The sequence below is a fragment of the Musa acuminata genome, chromosome BXJ2-8 (genome assembly GCF_036884655.1).
Source record: "Musa acuminata AAA Group cultivar baxijiao chromosome BXJ2-8, Cavendish_Baxijiao_AAA, whole genome shotgun sequence".
Lineage (NCBI taxonomy): Eukaryota > Viridiplantae > Streptophyta > Magnoliopsida > Zingiberales > Musaceae > Musa > Musa acuminata.
The window spans coordinates 39,992,232-40,007,314 of NC_088345.1; the positions used below are offsets into that span (position 1 = coordinate 39,992,232).

The 15,083-nt window shown below is 46.2% G+C and overlaps 14 non-coding genes across 14 annotated transcripts; all 14 read right to left on the minus strand.

The window, feature by feature from the left end:
* Window positions 1-1,984: 1,984 nt before the first annotated feature.
* Window positions 1,985-2,103, minus strand: LOC135620856 (5S ribosomal RNA). The gene has a single exon (XR_010490086.1). It is a non-coding gene; the product is annotated as a 5S ribosomal RNA (ribosomal RNA).
* A 5,486-nt stretch (window positions 2,104-7,589) lies between these two features.
* LOC135621086 (5S ribosomal RNA) lies at window positions 7,590-7,707 on the minus strand. Its single transcript, XR_010490312.1, has one exon. It is a non-coding gene; the product is annotated as a 5S ribosomal RNA (ribosomal RNA).
* Window positions 7,708-8,191: 484 nt separating this feature from the next.
* LOC135621742 (5S ribosomal RNA) lies at window positions 8,192-8,310 on the minus strand. Its single transcript, XR_010490903.1, has one exon. It is a non-coding gene; the product is annotated as a 5S ribosomal RNA (ribosomal RNA).
* Window positions 8,311-8,787: 477 nt separating this feature from the next.
* On the minus strand, window positions 8,788-8,906 carry LOC135621743 (5S ribosomal RNA). The gene has a single exon (XR_010490904.1). It is a non-coding gene; the product is annotated as a 5S ribosomal RNA (ribosomal RNA).
* A 484-nt stretch (window positions 8,907-9,390) lies between these two features.
* LOC135621744 (5S ribosomal RNA) lies at window positions 9,391-9,509 on the minus strand. Its single transcript, XR_010490905.1, has one exon. It is a non-coding gene; the product is annotated as a 5S ribosomal RNA (ribosomal RNA).
* A 484-nt stretch (window positions 9,510-9,993) lies between these two features.
* Window positions 9,994-10,112, minus strand: LOC135621745 (5S ribosomal RNA). The gene has a single exon (XR_010490906.1). It is a non-coding gene; the product is annotated as a 5S ribosomal RNA (ribosomal RNA).
* A 484-nt stretch (window positions 10,113-10,596) lies between these two features.
* LOC135620654 (5S ribosomal RNA) lies at window positions 10,597-10,715 on the minus strand. Its single transcript, XR_010489893.1, has one exon. It is a non-coding gene; the product is annotated as a 5S ribosomal RNA (ribosomal RNA).
* A 484-nt stretch (window positions 10,716-11,199) lies between these two features.
* On the minus strand, window positions 11,200-11,318 carry LOC135621746 (5S ribosomal RNA). The gene has a single exon (XR_010490907.1). It is a non-coding gene; the product is annotated as a 5S ribosomal RNA (ribosomal RNA).
* A 484-nt stretch (window positions 11,319-11,802) lies between these two features.
* Window positions 11,803-11,921, minus strand: LOC135620655 (5S ribosomal RNA). Its single transcript, XR_010489894.1, has one exon. It is a non-coding gene; the product is annotated as a 5S ribosomal RNA (ribosomal RNA).
* Window positions 11,922-12,405: 484 nt separating this feature from the next.
* Window positions 12,406-12,524, minus strand: LOC135620701 (5S ribosomal RNA). Its single transcript, XR_010489939.1, has one exon. It is a non-coding gene; the product is annotated as a 5S ribosomal RNA (ribosomal RNA).
* Window positions 12,525-13,008: 484 nt separating this feature from the next.
* LOC135620875 (5S ribosomal RNA) lies at window positions 13,009-13,127 on the minus strand. Its single transcript, XR_010490104.1, has one exon. It is a non-coding gene; the product is annotated as a 5S ribosomal RNA (ribosomal RNA).
* A 484-nt stretch (window positions 13,128-13,611) lies between these two features.
* Window positions 13,612-13,730, minus strand: LOC135621747 (5S ribosomal RNA). Its single transcript, XR_010490908.1, has one exon. It is a non-coding gene; the product is annotated as a 5S ribosomal RNA (ribosomal RNA).
* Window positions 13,731-14,214: 484 nt separating this feature from the next.
* Window positions 14,215-14,333, minus strand: LOC135621750 (5S ribosomal RNA). Its single transcript, XR_010490910.1, has one exon. It is a non-coding gene; the product is annotated as a 5S ribosomal RNA (ribosomal RNA).
* A 484-nt stretch (window positions 14,334-14,817) lies between these two features.
* LOC135620921 (5S ribosomal RNA) lies at window positions 14,818-14,936 on the minus strand. The gene has a single exon (XR_010490150.1). It is a non-coding gene; the product is annotated as a 5S ribosomal RNA (ribosomal RNA).
* Between the last annotated feature and the right edge of the window lie 147 nt (window positions 14,937-15,083).

The following is a 15,083-nucleotide window of genomic DNA, read 5'->3' on the forward strand; positions in this document are numbered from 1 at the left end:
AGGAACCTAGGTCTCATCAGAAATCTAAGCATGTTCTGAGGAGGTTCCACCTTATCAGAGAGATCGTGACCCGAGGAGATGTAGCAGTGGAAAGAGTTCCATCCGAAGATAACATTGCAGATCCACTAACAAAGCCATTGTCTCAGATTGTCTTTGAGCGTCACAGGGGTCTGATGGGGATCAGACACATAGGTGATTGGCTTTAGGTCAAGTGGGAGATTGCTAGTCATAAGTGCCCAGCAAGCCAATCACGTGAGTGATGGCACGTGTGACTTGATACAGAATCTTTTTGCTTATTATATTTTGGCGTATATCACTTTATAACTATTGCATAAATGCATATATATTGTGATGTCCTTGGATTTGTGCAATGGGAATCGGATCGTGATGAGATCACGATAATGAGATCAATTCACCTTTAAACACATATCCTAAATAATCCCGGTCATAGGTTACTCGAGAGGGACATCGTGATAACCGGATAGACTGGTGTGCTGTATACCCGTCCATATGATGGATGCAGCTGGTCTCATAGCTGCTCGTGTAGGGACACTAGGGATACAGTACAGGTGCTCATTGGAGAATGAGTTCACTGATTGATCTGCTTACGGAATGCTGGATGGTTGATGATGCCTTATTGTCAGACAACGATTCCGTAGTCCTAGTGGTGTATCTGGTTCTTAGACTTGAGACACCAAGGATGTCCTGTATGAGTGCTCCACTCTTTGATACCAGACTTATAGGTTTGGCTGTTCCCAGATCTAGTACAGCTGGTCATTGGGAGTGGTAGTCGACCTTACGAGGGCTATTGAGTGTCGATAGAGGATCATCCACTCTCGGTATCATGAGAGGAATATCCCATGTGTTCTTGCTCAGACAAATCCCTGGCCAGGGTCATTCGGGTTGAGAGAGAAAGAGTTCTCCGGGAGAATCCGATTAGAGCGAGACTCGAGTAGAAACCGTATGGGTCTGACAGCACCATGCTCGATATACGGTCTCTGGGATATTAGATGGATGAGGGACTATAGGTACATGGTAACTGAGGACAGACAGGTCCAATGGATTGGATTCCCCTGTATCGTCTGGGGACTACGGCGTAGTGGCCTAGTACTTCCGTAGTCGATGAGTTGAGTGAATTATTACAGAGATAATAATTCACTGAGTTAGAAGGAGTTCTGACAGGTATGACTCACGGCCAGCTCGATATTGGGCCTAGAGGGTCACACACATATGGTAGGCATTGCGATGAGTAGAGGTTCGGATATGAGATATCCGACGGAGCCCTTGTCTTATTGGATGCAGATCCAATACCCACTAGGGAAAGGACCCATTAGGGTTTTGACACGGGATCTCTATAAATAGGAGGGATTCACAGCCTCATAGGCTAGAGTCTTTGCTTGCCCTTCCTATTCTCCTCTCCCTCTCCCCCTCAGAGTAGGCCTGGAGTTTTGAGGAGCGTCGTCGCAACCCTGCTGTGTGGATCACCGCTAGAGAGGAGGACGCTTGACCTCCTTCACCCTCTCCTAAGGATCTGCAAGGAAACAGGGATATACGATCTCCCTAGGTAACACAATCTCTATACGCAGTTTTGTGTTTTTTGCGGATTTTGCGCACCAATCTTCGCACGACGATGAACATCTTTTTGGGAATCGGGGATTTTTGTTTTCTTGTTCTTCCGCTGCGCATATGATGTCGCCCCCCTATGATTTCCCAACAGCAAATTCCGAGGCCCAAAACCATGGCCTCGGAAATCGACGAGAGAGGTTTTGGCCGCTCGGCGCGCAAAAACGAGTGCAACAGGGGGTCACCCATCCTAGAACCATGTCTGATCATTGTATATTTATGAAGAAATTTTTAGATGATGATGTCATTATTCTCCTGCTATATGTTAATGACATATTTATTGTTGGCCATAATGCTGGAAAAATTGAAAAGCTTAAAAGAGAGTTTTAAGTAAGTCTTTTGGCCGCTCGGGACGCAAAAAGGAGTGCAACACGAGGACTTCCCAAGGGGTCAACCATCCTAGTACTACTCTCGCCCAAGCACGCTTAACTTCGGAGTTCTGTTGGGATCCGTTGCTTTAGTGCTGGTATGATCGCACTCGTTTTGTGTGCGTCTTCCCTCGCCTTTGTACTCTCGAACCATCTCGGAATCGCCATTGTCGGATCTCTCCGATGCCCACGAGGCCGACCGCGTACCGGACACGGCAAGCGCACGCTGAAACCATCGGGACTTTCTCGAACGAACTCGGAATCGCTATTGCGGCCCCATTCCGGAAAGCTCTCTCCGAGCCCCATGAGACTGACGGCGTAGCGGTCACGGCAAATTCCGAAGCCCAAAACCATCGCCTCGGAGGTCGACGGGAGAGGTTTTGGCCGCTCGGGGAACAAAAACGTGTGCAACAGGGGGTCACCCATCCTAGAACCATGTTTGATCATTGTATGTTTATGAAGAAATTTTTAGATGATGATTTCATTATTCTCCTGCTATATGTTAATGACATATTTATTGTTGGCCATAATTGTAACACCCCTCATTTCCGAATGTTCGTATAATTTTGGTGATAATGTAAGCATCTATTTTAATTGACAAAAGAAATAGAGTATGAATTAGAGGTAACATATTTTTAAGATTTGGGAGATCTGTTGAAAAAAAAAAAGAGAAGAATCTGAGGACCTATATGTAAACCCTAAGGACCTAATCGTGAATATGATAAAAACAAGGACTAATCTGCAAAATGCACCAAATGACAAATCCCACCGCTTAAGCTTCTCTGCCTTCGTTCTTAAGGAAGCAGAGGAGGCAGCTCGTGGGTGATCAGGGAAAGAAAGAAAGAAAGAAGAAGAAGAAGAAGAAGAAGAAGAAGAAGAAGAAGAAGAAGAGAAACAAAAATTGGGGCTTTTTGGGTTCTTGCTTTAATCTTTTCATTTGGGGTAAAAATTCTCAAAGGCAAGTGTTCTAACCCCATCCTACAGAAGTATTAGACTCTGTTTTTATGTTGATTCAAAATAAATTGGAAGATTTCTATTTAGAAACTGATATGTCTCTCTTTGGACTTAAAACCATGGATTCTGAAATATTTTCGGTATACTGACCCCTATACACTGTTTCGGCTATAAGATTTAGCACAACATGTGAATTCAGGCAGGAACTATTTTTTTTGTAATTAGACTCTTATGTCTTTCTTTTGACACCGATTTTGTAGAATTTGGACACCGAATACTTACCCAAACATTTTTCTCAAATGAGACTATAGACGCTGTAAAACAGAGTTCAAGATTTTTGACCTATCGATACTAAAATACCTATAACTCCCTGTTGAAAATTCTGATTTGTACCAAACTGATTTTATTTGAAACTAGATTTGAAAATCTTTCTTTTGACATACAGTTTGGAAATTTTGGAATTCAATTTCCTACCCTATTATCTGTTGAGTCCGACCCTATAAATTCTGCAAAACAGTGATTGTGATTTTGACCTTGTGTTACCAAATCTGAGGTAACTCTGTGTTGGGAGCCCTGTTTCATATGAAATCTGTTCCATCCGAATATAGATTGATATATGGTTCGACCATGGTCTTCTTATGGGTATTGGAGCATAATTGTTATTCTGAAATATTTGTTTGATGTGCCACTGGAATTCTGTCCGAAATCGAGTTTTGGTCGATTTCGCTTATTCTGTTCCATTCCTTTGGATACTTGAATTCGTCTAACCTTCTTATTTGAATTGAGCTAACTATAATTGGATTCCCTGTACACTCTTGCTTCCATTTTCCTTTCTAAAATGATTACATTTGTGAGAGATTTGTATCCTTGCGTCATTTGTTTTTAAAAAGGCACATGTAAGCTTCGTTGTTCCGCGTGTGCTTCCGATATATGCTACTTATTATTGAAACTGCCCTTTTGTACTCTGGTGTGTGGGATTGTCTGGACCTTTGCCAGAAATGGTAAAGGGTATGCGCTATTTGCCCGCTTTGTGGGGTCCTGTTATGTGGGATATTCTGGACCTTTGCCAGAAATGGTAAAGGGTATGCGCTTGTTGCCCGCTTTGTGGGTATGTGATTAGAGCCTGCGATGCTCTGCCGGCCCCCTTTGACTTCACCTAGACGTGGGTGGATGGAGCTCCCAGACGTGGGAGACTTTTGTCAGGTGGTCATTCAGAAATGGATGAATCATATTCTGACTGAGATCCCACTACACCCTCTATATGTTTGATATGACATCCAGAGTTTTGGTGAGTTATTTCTGTTCGTACTCTGGATAAGATTGATATGATTGCAACGTTAAGGACGACGTTTGAGCTCTTGTACGATATGTGTACCTATATGCTCTGAAAGGCTTCATTCACTGATGATTTTGCTTCGAAATGTTCCATATGCTGTTGATATGCTTCGAGACATTTTATATGCCATTGATAAGCTCTGATATGTTTCCTTTGTTTCTGATATGCTCCATCTGTCAGGAACCAAATATGCATGATTGAAAGGACAAATTGTGATTCTGCTCCTAATGATATTATGTCTACGAAATCGTATATTTTGCTTTGTGTTTTGAAACTGTATCTCTTTGGAAATTGTACTATTTTGATATGGATATGTTAGTCACTTGCTGAGCTCTTTATGCTCACCCCGTTTGTTGATAAATTTTTCAGGATAGCGTATCGCTTGCTTAAATGTTAAGAATGGGCTGAGGCAGTGGAAAGTTTAGAAGACGTTGGGCAGAACTTTTGTTAGCATATATGTAGTTGTGTATAAGCTACCTTGCATCTAATGAAATGTGACTATGAATCTAAACCTGTGGATTTTGTGTAAGTTATTGGATCCCTCATGTATAGGGTTTTGGAATGTTAAATTAAATTCGTGTAATGATATGAACTTATGGTAAATCGATGTTTGTGGTGACTACATAGAATTCCCCACTTGTGGATTTACACTGTGGTTTTTATTTTGATGAGTTGAGTTCAGATTGTATGAATTATCGAGTGATGTGTGCTATGTTTATGAATTGCACAGGGTTATGAAGCGGTAGATTATAGAAGTGAAAATTTTGATTTGAATGTTTTCTTAGTGACCTCAAATGTGTGTTTGGATCCTGGGTTAGTTGTGATGAAGATTTTAAATATTATCGATACGTTTTGTGGGGTCGTGACAGAGGTGGTATCAGAGCATAGTTTGAGGATCACTGAAATATTTGATATGTTGACGTGCAAAATATATTGAGGTCTAGTGAACTATATTGATTGGTGGAAATTTTCTTTGATGCATTTTAGGAATCAAGGATGATGAGGTAATTTGGTCATCCTATTTCAATTGTTTCTGATTAATTAAATGGGATGAAAGGGTTGATCAGGGATATCAAATCAAAGTAGCACAATGGAAGTTTGGTGAACCTAATTTCATTGGTGGCAGAAAAATGGATGATGCAAATGGAGAAGATATTTGATATACAAAATTGTTATAATGATCAAAAGATTTCTTTTGCTACATTATATTGGAAGTAGAGGCTGATTATTATTGGCAACAATGAAAAGAATTTTTGGAGATCAGTGACAAGAATGATAAGGACAAGTTTACCAATAAGAATGTGATTGGAAATGAATCAGAAAGTGATAACAAGAGGGTCAAGACATTTGGATTTGAAAAGGGAAGTCACCACAAAAGACTCAATCATGTGTGAATTGCAAGTTAAATTATGAAACAAGTTTGTGTTTGTGAGTGGCTAGAGTCTATTTTGCGTGCGGAAAGTTGGATCATAAAATAAAAGACTGCCATTGGAACAAGAAGAAAGAGTCACTGCCTCATAAACCATCAGCCCATGTCAGAGTGTATGCTATCACTGAATATGATTCTAAAACTTCTGAATTAGTGGTCGAAGGTATTATGCATGTTTATGAAAGAATGCAAATATTTGTTTGAACATGGGTTCTATCTACGATTTGATTCGTAACATGTTGCCTATCACTTGGGTATTCAACCTAGACCACTGTATTATGTGATATATGTAAAATACGATCATTGGAGATTCTTTGATAACGAACTTGAATCTGGTCCTCTTGTCTGATTTTTATTGGAGAACTTGAACTTTTTGTTGATTTAGTTCTCCTAGAGATTTGGAGTTTTGATATTATACTTGGTATGGATTGACTATCTTCTTATCATACCAGTATGGATTGTTATATAACAAATGATCACTTTTTGCATATTTGATCATTCGATCTTTTATTTTGAGAGTATTGGACATGATTTATCTCCTTGCCTAATGTATCCCAGGATGAATTGCTTGGATTACCTCCAAACGTGACTTTGCTTTTGATTCGGTCTTTGGGACAATCCCAATATCTAAGCCTCTCTGTAGAATGATATCATTTGAGTAAGTGGAATTACAAAAACAACTATAAGGATTATTAAATGAGGATTTTATTTGGCTTAATATTTTATCATGGGGTGCTCCGGTACTATTAGTGAAGAAGAAGGATGGAACATTGAGGCTTTGTATTGATTATAGACAGTTGAATCAGGTGACCATAAAAAACAAGTATCCCATACCTAAAATTGATGATTTGTTTGATCAACTGCAGGGTGCACAAGTATTCTCTAAGATTTACCTGAGGTCAGGTTACTATCAGTTGAAGATCAAGGAGGAGGATATTTCAAAAACAGCTTTCAGAACTCGATATGGTCATTATGAATTCTTAGTGATGCCTTTTGGTCTGACAAATGCCCCTGCAGCTTTTATGGAACTAATGAATAGGATATTTCAACCGCTCTTGGATATCTGTGTAATTGTATTTATTGATGACATATTGGTGTATTCAAAGAGTAATCAGGAGCATAAGGAGCACTTGAGAGATGTGTTGTCCATACTAAGAGAAAAGAAGTTGTATGCGAAGTTTAGCAAATGTGAATTTTGGTTGAATGAAGTTGCTTTCTTAGGTCATGTGATTTCAGGGGAGGGTATATCTGTTGATCCAAAGAAAATAGAAGCTGTAGTTGAATGGGAAGTACCAACAAATGTAACAGAGGTTAGAAGTTTCTTGGGCATGGTAGGTTATTACAGGAGATTTGTGGAGGGATTTTCTCGAATTGCTCAACCTTTCACCAAACTCACTAAGAAGAATATGAAATTTGTATGGGGTGATGACTGTGAGCAAAGCTTTCAAGAGTTAAAAAGAAGATTGACTAGTGCCCCTATTCTCACTATTCCAAGTGGTAGTGAGGGATTTGTAGTTTATACTGATACTTCAAGAAAGGGCCTAGGATGTGTTTTGATGCAGGAAGGGAGAGTAATTGCTTATCCTTCTAGGCAACTTAAAGGTTATGAATTGAATTATCCAACTCATGATTAGGAATTGGCAGCAATTATTTTTGCTCTAAAGATTTGGAGACATTATTTGTATGGTCGACAGTTTGAAATCTTTACTGATCACAAGAGTTTAAAATATATTTTCACTCAGAAAGAGTTAAACATGAGGCAGCGAAGATGGATAGAACTTCTTGTGAATGACATTTGTTGTTGGCCATAATGCTGAAAAAATTGAAAAGCCTAAAAGAGGGTTTTAAGGAAGTCTTTTGGCCGCTCGGGGCGCAGAAAAGAGTGCAACACGAGGACTTCCCAGGTTTCACCCATCCTAGTACTACTCTCGCCCAAGCACGCTTAACTTCGGAGTTCTGATGGGATCCGGTGCTTTAGTTCTGGTATGATTGCACTCGTTGTGTGTGCGTCGTCCCTCGCCTTTGTACTCTCGAACGATCTCGGAATCGCCATTGTCGGATCTCTCCGATGCCCACGAGGCCGATCGCGTACCGGACACGGCAAGCGCGCGCCGAAACCATCGGGACTTTCTCGAACGAACTCGGAATCGCTATTGCGGCCCCAATCCGGAAAGCTCTCTCCGAGCCCCACGAGATTGACGGCGTAGCGGTCACGGCAAATTCCGAGGCCCAAAACCATCGCCTCGGAGGTCGACGGGAGAGGTTTTGGCCGCTCGGGGCGCAAAAACGAGTGCAACAGGGGGTCACCCATCCTAGAACCATGTCTGATCATTGTATGTTTATGAAGAAATTTTTAGATGATGATTTCATTATTCTCCTGCTATAAGTTAATGTCATTTATTGTTGGCCATAATGCTGGAAAAATTGAAAAGCTTAAAAGAGGGTTTTAAGTAAGTCTTTTGGCCGCGCGGGGCGCAAAAAGGAGTGCAACACGAGGACTTCCCAGGCGGTCACCCATCCTAGTACTACTCTCGCCCAAGCACGCTTGACTTCGGAGTTCGGATGGGATCCGGAGCTTTAGTGCTGGTATGATCGCACTCATTTTGTGTGCGTCGTCCCTCGCCTTTGTACTCTCGAACGATCTCGGAATCGCCTTTGTGTCCGATGCCCACGAGGCCGATCGCGTACCGGACACGGCAAGCGCGCGCCGAAACCATCGGGACTTTCGCGAACGAACTCGGAATCGCTATTGCGGCCCCATTCCGGAAAGCTCTCTCCGAGCCCCACGAGATTGACGGCGTAGCGGTCACGGCAAATTCCGAGGCCCAAAACCATCGCCTCGGAGGTCGACGGGAGAGGTTTTGGCCGCTCGGGGCGCAAAAACGAGTGTAACAGGGGGTCACCCATCCTAGAACCATGTCTGATCATTGTATGTTTATGAAGAAATTTTTAGATGATGATTTCATTATTCTCCTGCTATAAGTTAATGTCATTTATTGTTGGCCATAATGCTGGAAAAATTGAAAAGCTTAAAAGAGGGTTTTAAGTAAGTCTTTTGGCCGCGCGGGGCGCAAAAAGGAGTGCAACACGAGGACTTCCCAGGGGGTCACCCATCCTAGTACTACTCTCGCCCAAGCACGCTTGACTTCGGAGTTCGGATGGGATCCGGAGCTTTAGTGCTGGTATGATCGCACTCGTTTTGTGTGCGTCGTCCCTCGCCTTTGTACTCTCGAACGATCTCGGAATCGCCATTGTCGGATCTCTCCGATGCCCACGAGGCCGACCGCGTAGCGGACACGGCAAGCGCGCGCCGAAACCATCGGGACTTTCTCGAACGAACTCGGAATCGCTATTGCGGCCCCATTCCGGAAAGCTCTCTCCGAGCCCCACGAGACTGACGGCGTAGCGGTCACGGCAAATTCCGAGGCCCAAAACCATCGCCTCGGAGGTCGACGGGAGAGGTTTTGGCCGCTCGGGGCGCAAAAATGAGTGCAACAGGGGGTCACCCATCCTAGAACCATGTCTGATCATTGTATGTTTATGAAGAAATTTTTAGATGATGATTTCATTATTCTCCTGCTATAAGTTAATGTCATTTATTGTTGGCCATAATGCTGGAAAAATTGAAAAGCTTAAAAGAGGGTTTTAAGTAAGTCTTTTGGCCGCGCGGGGCGCAAAAAGGAGTGCAACACGAGGACTTCCCAGGGGGTCACCCATCCTAGTACTACTCTCGCCCAAGCACGCTTGACTTCGGAGTTCGGATGGGATCCGGAGCTTTAGTGCTGGTATGATCGCACTCGTTTTGTGTGCGTCGTCCCTCGCCTTTGTACTCTCGAACGATCTCGGAATCGCCATTGTCGGATCTCTCCGATGCCCACGAGGCCGACCGCGTAGCGGACACGGCAAGCGCGCGCCGAAACCATCGGGACTTTCTCGAACGAACTCGGAATCGCTATTGCGGCCCCATTCCGGAAAGCTCTCTCCGAGCCCCACGAGACTGACGGCGTAGCGGTCACGGCAAATTCCGAGGCCCAAAACCATCGCCTCGGAGGTCGACGGGAGAGGTTTTGGCCGCTCGGGGCGCAAAAATGAGTGCAACAGGGGGTCACCCATCCTAGAACCATGTCTGATCATTGTATGTTTATGAAGAAATTTTTAGATGATGATTTCATTATTCTCCTGCTATAAGTTAATGTCATTTATTGTTGGCCATAATGCTGGAAAAATTGAAAAGCTTAAAAGAGGGTTTTAAGTAAGTCTTTTGGCCGCGCGGGGCGCAAAAAGGAGTGCAACACGAGGACTTCCCAGGGGGTCACCCATCCTAGTACTACTCTCGCCCAAGCACGCTTGACTTCGGAGTTCGGATGGGATCCGGAGCTTTAGTGCTGGTATGATCGCACTCGTTTTGTGTGCGTCGTCCCTCGCCTTTGTACTCTCGAACGATCTCGGAATCGCCATTGTCGGATCTCTCCGATGCCCACGAGGCCGACCGCATAGCGGACACGGCAAGCGCGCGCCGAAACCATCGGGACTTTCTCGAACGAACTCGGAATCGCTATTGCGGCCCCATTCCGGAAAGCTCTCTCCGAGCCCCACGAGACTGACGGCGTAGCGGTCACGGCAAATTCCGAGGCCCAAAACCATCGCCTCGGAGGTCGACGGGAGAGGTTTTGGCCGCTCGGGGCGCAAAAATGAGTGCAACAGGGGGTCACCCATCCTAGAACCATGTCTGATCATTGTATGTTTATGAAGAAATTTTTAGATGATGATTTCATTATTCTCCTGCTATAAGTTAATGTCATTTATTGTTGGCCATAATGCTGGAAAAATTGAAAAGCTTAAAAGAGGTTTTTAAGTAAGTCTTTTGGCCGCGCGGGGCGCAAAAAGGAGTGCAACACGAGGACTTCCCAGGGGGTCACCTATCCTAGTACTACTCTCGCCCAAGCACGCTTGACTTCGGAGTTCGGATGGGATCCGGAGCTTTAGTGCTGGTATGATCGCACTCGTTTTGTGTGCGTCGTCCCTCGCCTTTGTACTCTCGAACGATCTCGGAATCGCCATTGTCGGATCTCTCCGATGCCCACGAGGCCGACCGCGTAGCGGACACGGCAAGCGCGCGCCGAAACCATCGGGACTTTCTCGAACGAACTCGGAATCGCTATTGCGGCCCCATTCCGGAAAGCTCTCTCCGAGCCCCACGAGATTGACTGCGTAGCGGTCACGGCAAATTCCGAGGCCCAAAACCATCGCCTCGGAGGTCGACGGGAGAGGTTTTGGCCGCTCGGGGCGCAAAAACGAGTGCAACAGGGGGTCACCCATCCTAGAACCATGTCTGATCATTGTATGTTTATGAAGAAATTTTTAGATGATGATTTCATTATTCTCCTGCTATAAGTTAATGTCATTTATTGTTGGCCATAATGCTGGAAAAATTGAAAAGCTTAAAAGAGGTTTTTAAGTAAGTCTTTTGGCCGCGCGGGGCGCAAAAAGGAGTGCAACACGAGGACTTCCCAGGGGGTCACCCATCCTAGTACTACTCTCGCCCAAGCACGCTTGACTTCGGAGTTCGGATGGGATCCGGAGCTTTAGTGCTGGTATGATCGCACTCGTTTTGTGTGCGTCGTCCCTCGCCTTTGTACTCTCGAACGATCTCGGAATCGCCATTGTCGGATCTCTCCGATGCCCACGAGGCCGACCACGTAGCGGACACGGCAAGCGCGCGCCGAAACCATCGGGACTTTCTCGAACGAACTCGGAATCGCTATTGCGGCCCCATTCCGGAAAGCTCTCTCCGAGCCCCACGAGACTGACTGCGTAGCGGTCACGGCAAATTCCGAGGCCCAAAACCATCGCCTCGGAGGTCGACGGGAGAGGTTTTGGCCGCTCGGGGCGCAAAAACGAGTGCAACAGGGGGTCACCCATCCTAGAACCATGTCTGATCATTGTATGTTTATGAAGAAATTTTTAGATGATGATTTCATTATTCTCCTGCTATAAGTTAATGTCATTTATTGTTGGCCATAATGCTGGAAAAATTGAAAAGCTTAAAAGAGGTTTTTAAGTAAGTCTTTTGGCCGCGCGGGGCGCAAAAAGGAGTGCAACACGAGGACTTCCCAGGGGGTCACCTATCCTAGTACTACTCTCGCCCAAGCACGCTTGACTTCGGAGTTCGGATGGGATCCGGAGCTTTAGTGCTGGTATGATCGCACTCCTTTTGTGTGCGTCGTCCCTCGCCTTTGTACTCTCGAACGATCTCGGAATCGCCATTGTCGGATCTCTCCGATGCCCACGAGGCCGACCGCGTAGCGGACACGGCAAGCGCGCGCCGAAACCATCGGGACTTTCTCGAACGAACTCGGAATCGCTATTGCGGCCCCATTCCGGAAAGCTCTCTCCGAGCCCCACGAGACTGACGGCGTAGCGGTCACGGCAAATTCCGAGGCCCAAAACCATCGCCTCGGAGGTCGACGGGAGAGGTTTTGGCCGCTCGGGGCGCATAAACGAGTGCAACAGGGGGTCACCCATCCTAGAACCATGTCTGATCATTGTATGTTTATGAAGAAATTTTTAGATGATGATTTCATTATTCTCCTGCTATAAGTTAATTTCATTTATTGTTGGCCATAATGCTGGAAAAATTGAAAAGCTTAAAAGAGGGTTTTAAGTAAGTCTTTTGGCCGCTCGGGGCGCAAAAAGGAGTGCAACACGAGGACTTCCCAGGGGGTCACCCATCCTAGTACTACTCTCGCTCAAGCACGCTTGACTTCGGAGTTCGGATGGGATCCGGAGCTTTAGTGCTGGTATGATCGCACTCGTTTTGTGTGCGTCGTCCCTCGCCTTTGTACTCTCGAACGATCTCGGAATCGCCATTGTCGGATCTCTCCGATGCCCACGAGGCCGACCGCGTAGCGGACACGGCAAGCGCGCGCCGAAACCATCGGGACTTTCTCGAACGAACTCGGAATCGCTATTGCGGCCCCATTCCGGAAAGCTCTCTCCGAGCCCCACGAGACTGACGGCGTAGCGGTCACGGCAAATTCCGAGGCCCAAAACCATCGCCTCGGAGGTCGACGGGAGAGGTTTTGGCCGCTCGGGGCGCAAAAATGAGTGCAACAGGGGGTCACCCATCCTAGAACCATGTCTGATCATTGTATGTTTATGAAGAAATTTTTAGATGATGATTTCATTATTCTCCTGCTATAAGTTAATGTCATTTATTGTTGGCCATAATGCTGGAAAAATTGAAAAGCTTAAAAGAGGTTTTTAAGTAAGTCTTTTGGCCGCGCGGGGCGCAAAAAGGAGTGCAACACGAGGACTTCCCAGGGGGTCACCTATCCTAGTACTACTCTCGCCCAAGCACGCTTGACTTCGGAGTTCGGATGGGATCCGCAGCTTTAGTGCTGGTATGATCGCACTCGTTTTGTGTGCGTCGTCCCTCGCCTTTGTACTCTCGAATGATCTCGGAATCGCCATTGTCGGATCTCTCCGATGCCCACGAGGCCGACCGCGTAGCGGACACGGCAAGCGCGCGCCGAAACCATCGGGACTTTCTCGAACGAACTCGGAATCGCTATTGCGGCCCCATTCCGGAAAGCTCTCTCCGAGCCCCACGAGACTGACTGCGTAGCGGTCACGGCAAATTCCGAGGCCCAAAACCATCGCCTCGGAGGTCGACGGGAGAGGTTTTGGCCGCTCGGGGCGCAAAAACGAGTGCAACAGGGGGTCACCCATCCTAGAACCATGTCTGATCATTGTATGTTTATGAAGAAATTTTTAGATGATGATTTCATTATTCTCCTGCTATAAGTTAATGTCATATATTGTTGGCCATAATGCTGGAAAAATTGAAAAGCTTAAAAGAGGGTTTTAAGTAAGTCTTTTGGCCGCGCGGGGCGCAAAAAGGAGTGCAACACGAGGACTTCCCAGGGGGTCACCCATCCTAGTACTACTCTCGCCCAAGCACGCTTGACTTCGGAGTTCGGATGGGATCCGGAGCTTTAGTGCTGGTATGATCGCACTCGTTTTGTGTGCGTCGTCCCTCGCCTTTGTACTCTCGAACGATCTCGGAATCGCCATTGTCGGATCTCTCCGATGCCCACGAGGCCGACCGCGTAGCGGACACGGCAAGCGCGCGCCGAAACCATCGGGACTTTCTCGAACGAACTCGGAATCGCTATTGCGGCCCCATTCCGGAAAGCTCTCTCCGAGCCCCACGAGACTGACGGCGTAGCGGTCACGGCAAATTCCGAGGCCCAAAACCATCGCCTCGGAGGTCGACGGGAGAGGTTTTGGCCGCTCGGGGCGCAAAAACGAGTGCAACAGGGGGTCACCAATCCTAGAACCATGTCTGATCATTGTATGTTTATGAAGAAATTTTTAGATGATGATTTCATTATTCTCCTGCTATAAGTTAATGTCATATATTGTTGGCCATAATGCTGGAAAAATTGAAAAGCTTAAAAGAGGGTTTTAAGTAAGTCTTTTGGCCGCGCGGGGCGCAAAAAGGAGTGCAACACGAGGACTTCCCAGGGGGTCACCCATCCTAGTACTACTCTCGCCCAAGCACGCTTGACTTCGGAGTTCGGATGGGATCCGGAGCTTTAGTGCTGGTATGATCGCACTCGTTTTGTGTGCGTCGTCCCTCGCCTTTGTACTCTCAAACGATCTCGGAATCGCCATTGTCGGATCTCTCCGATGCCCACGAGGCCGACCGCGTAGCGGACACGGCAAGCGCGCGCCGAAACCATCGGGACTTTCTCGAACGAACTCGGAATCGCTATTGCGGCCCCATTCCGGAAAGCTCTCTCCGAGCCCCACGAGACTGACAGCGTAGCGGTCACGGCAAATTCCGAGGCCCAAAACCATCGCCTCGGAGGTCGACGGGAGAGGTTTTGGCCGCTCGGGGCGCAAAAATGAGTGCAACAGGGGGTCACCCATCCTAGAACCATGTCTGATCATTGTATGTTTATGAAGAAATTTTTAGATGATGATTTCATTATTCTCCTGCTATAAGTTAATGTCATTTATTGTTGGCCATAATGCTGGAAAAATTGAAAAGCTTAAAAGAGGTTTTTAAGTAAGTCTTTTGGCCGCGCGGGGCGCAAAAAGGAGTGCAACACGAGGACTTCCCAGGGGTTCACCTATCCTAGTACTACTCTCGCCCAAGCACGCTTGACTTCGGAGTTCGGATGGGATCCGGAGCTTTAGTGCTGGTATGATCGCACTCGTTTTGTGTGCGTCGTCCCTCGCCTTTGTACTCTCGAACGATCTCGGAATCGCCATTGTCGGATCTCTCCGATGCCCACGAGGCCGACCGCGTAGCGGACACGGCAAGCGCGCGCCGAAACCATCGGGACTTTCTCGAACGAACTCG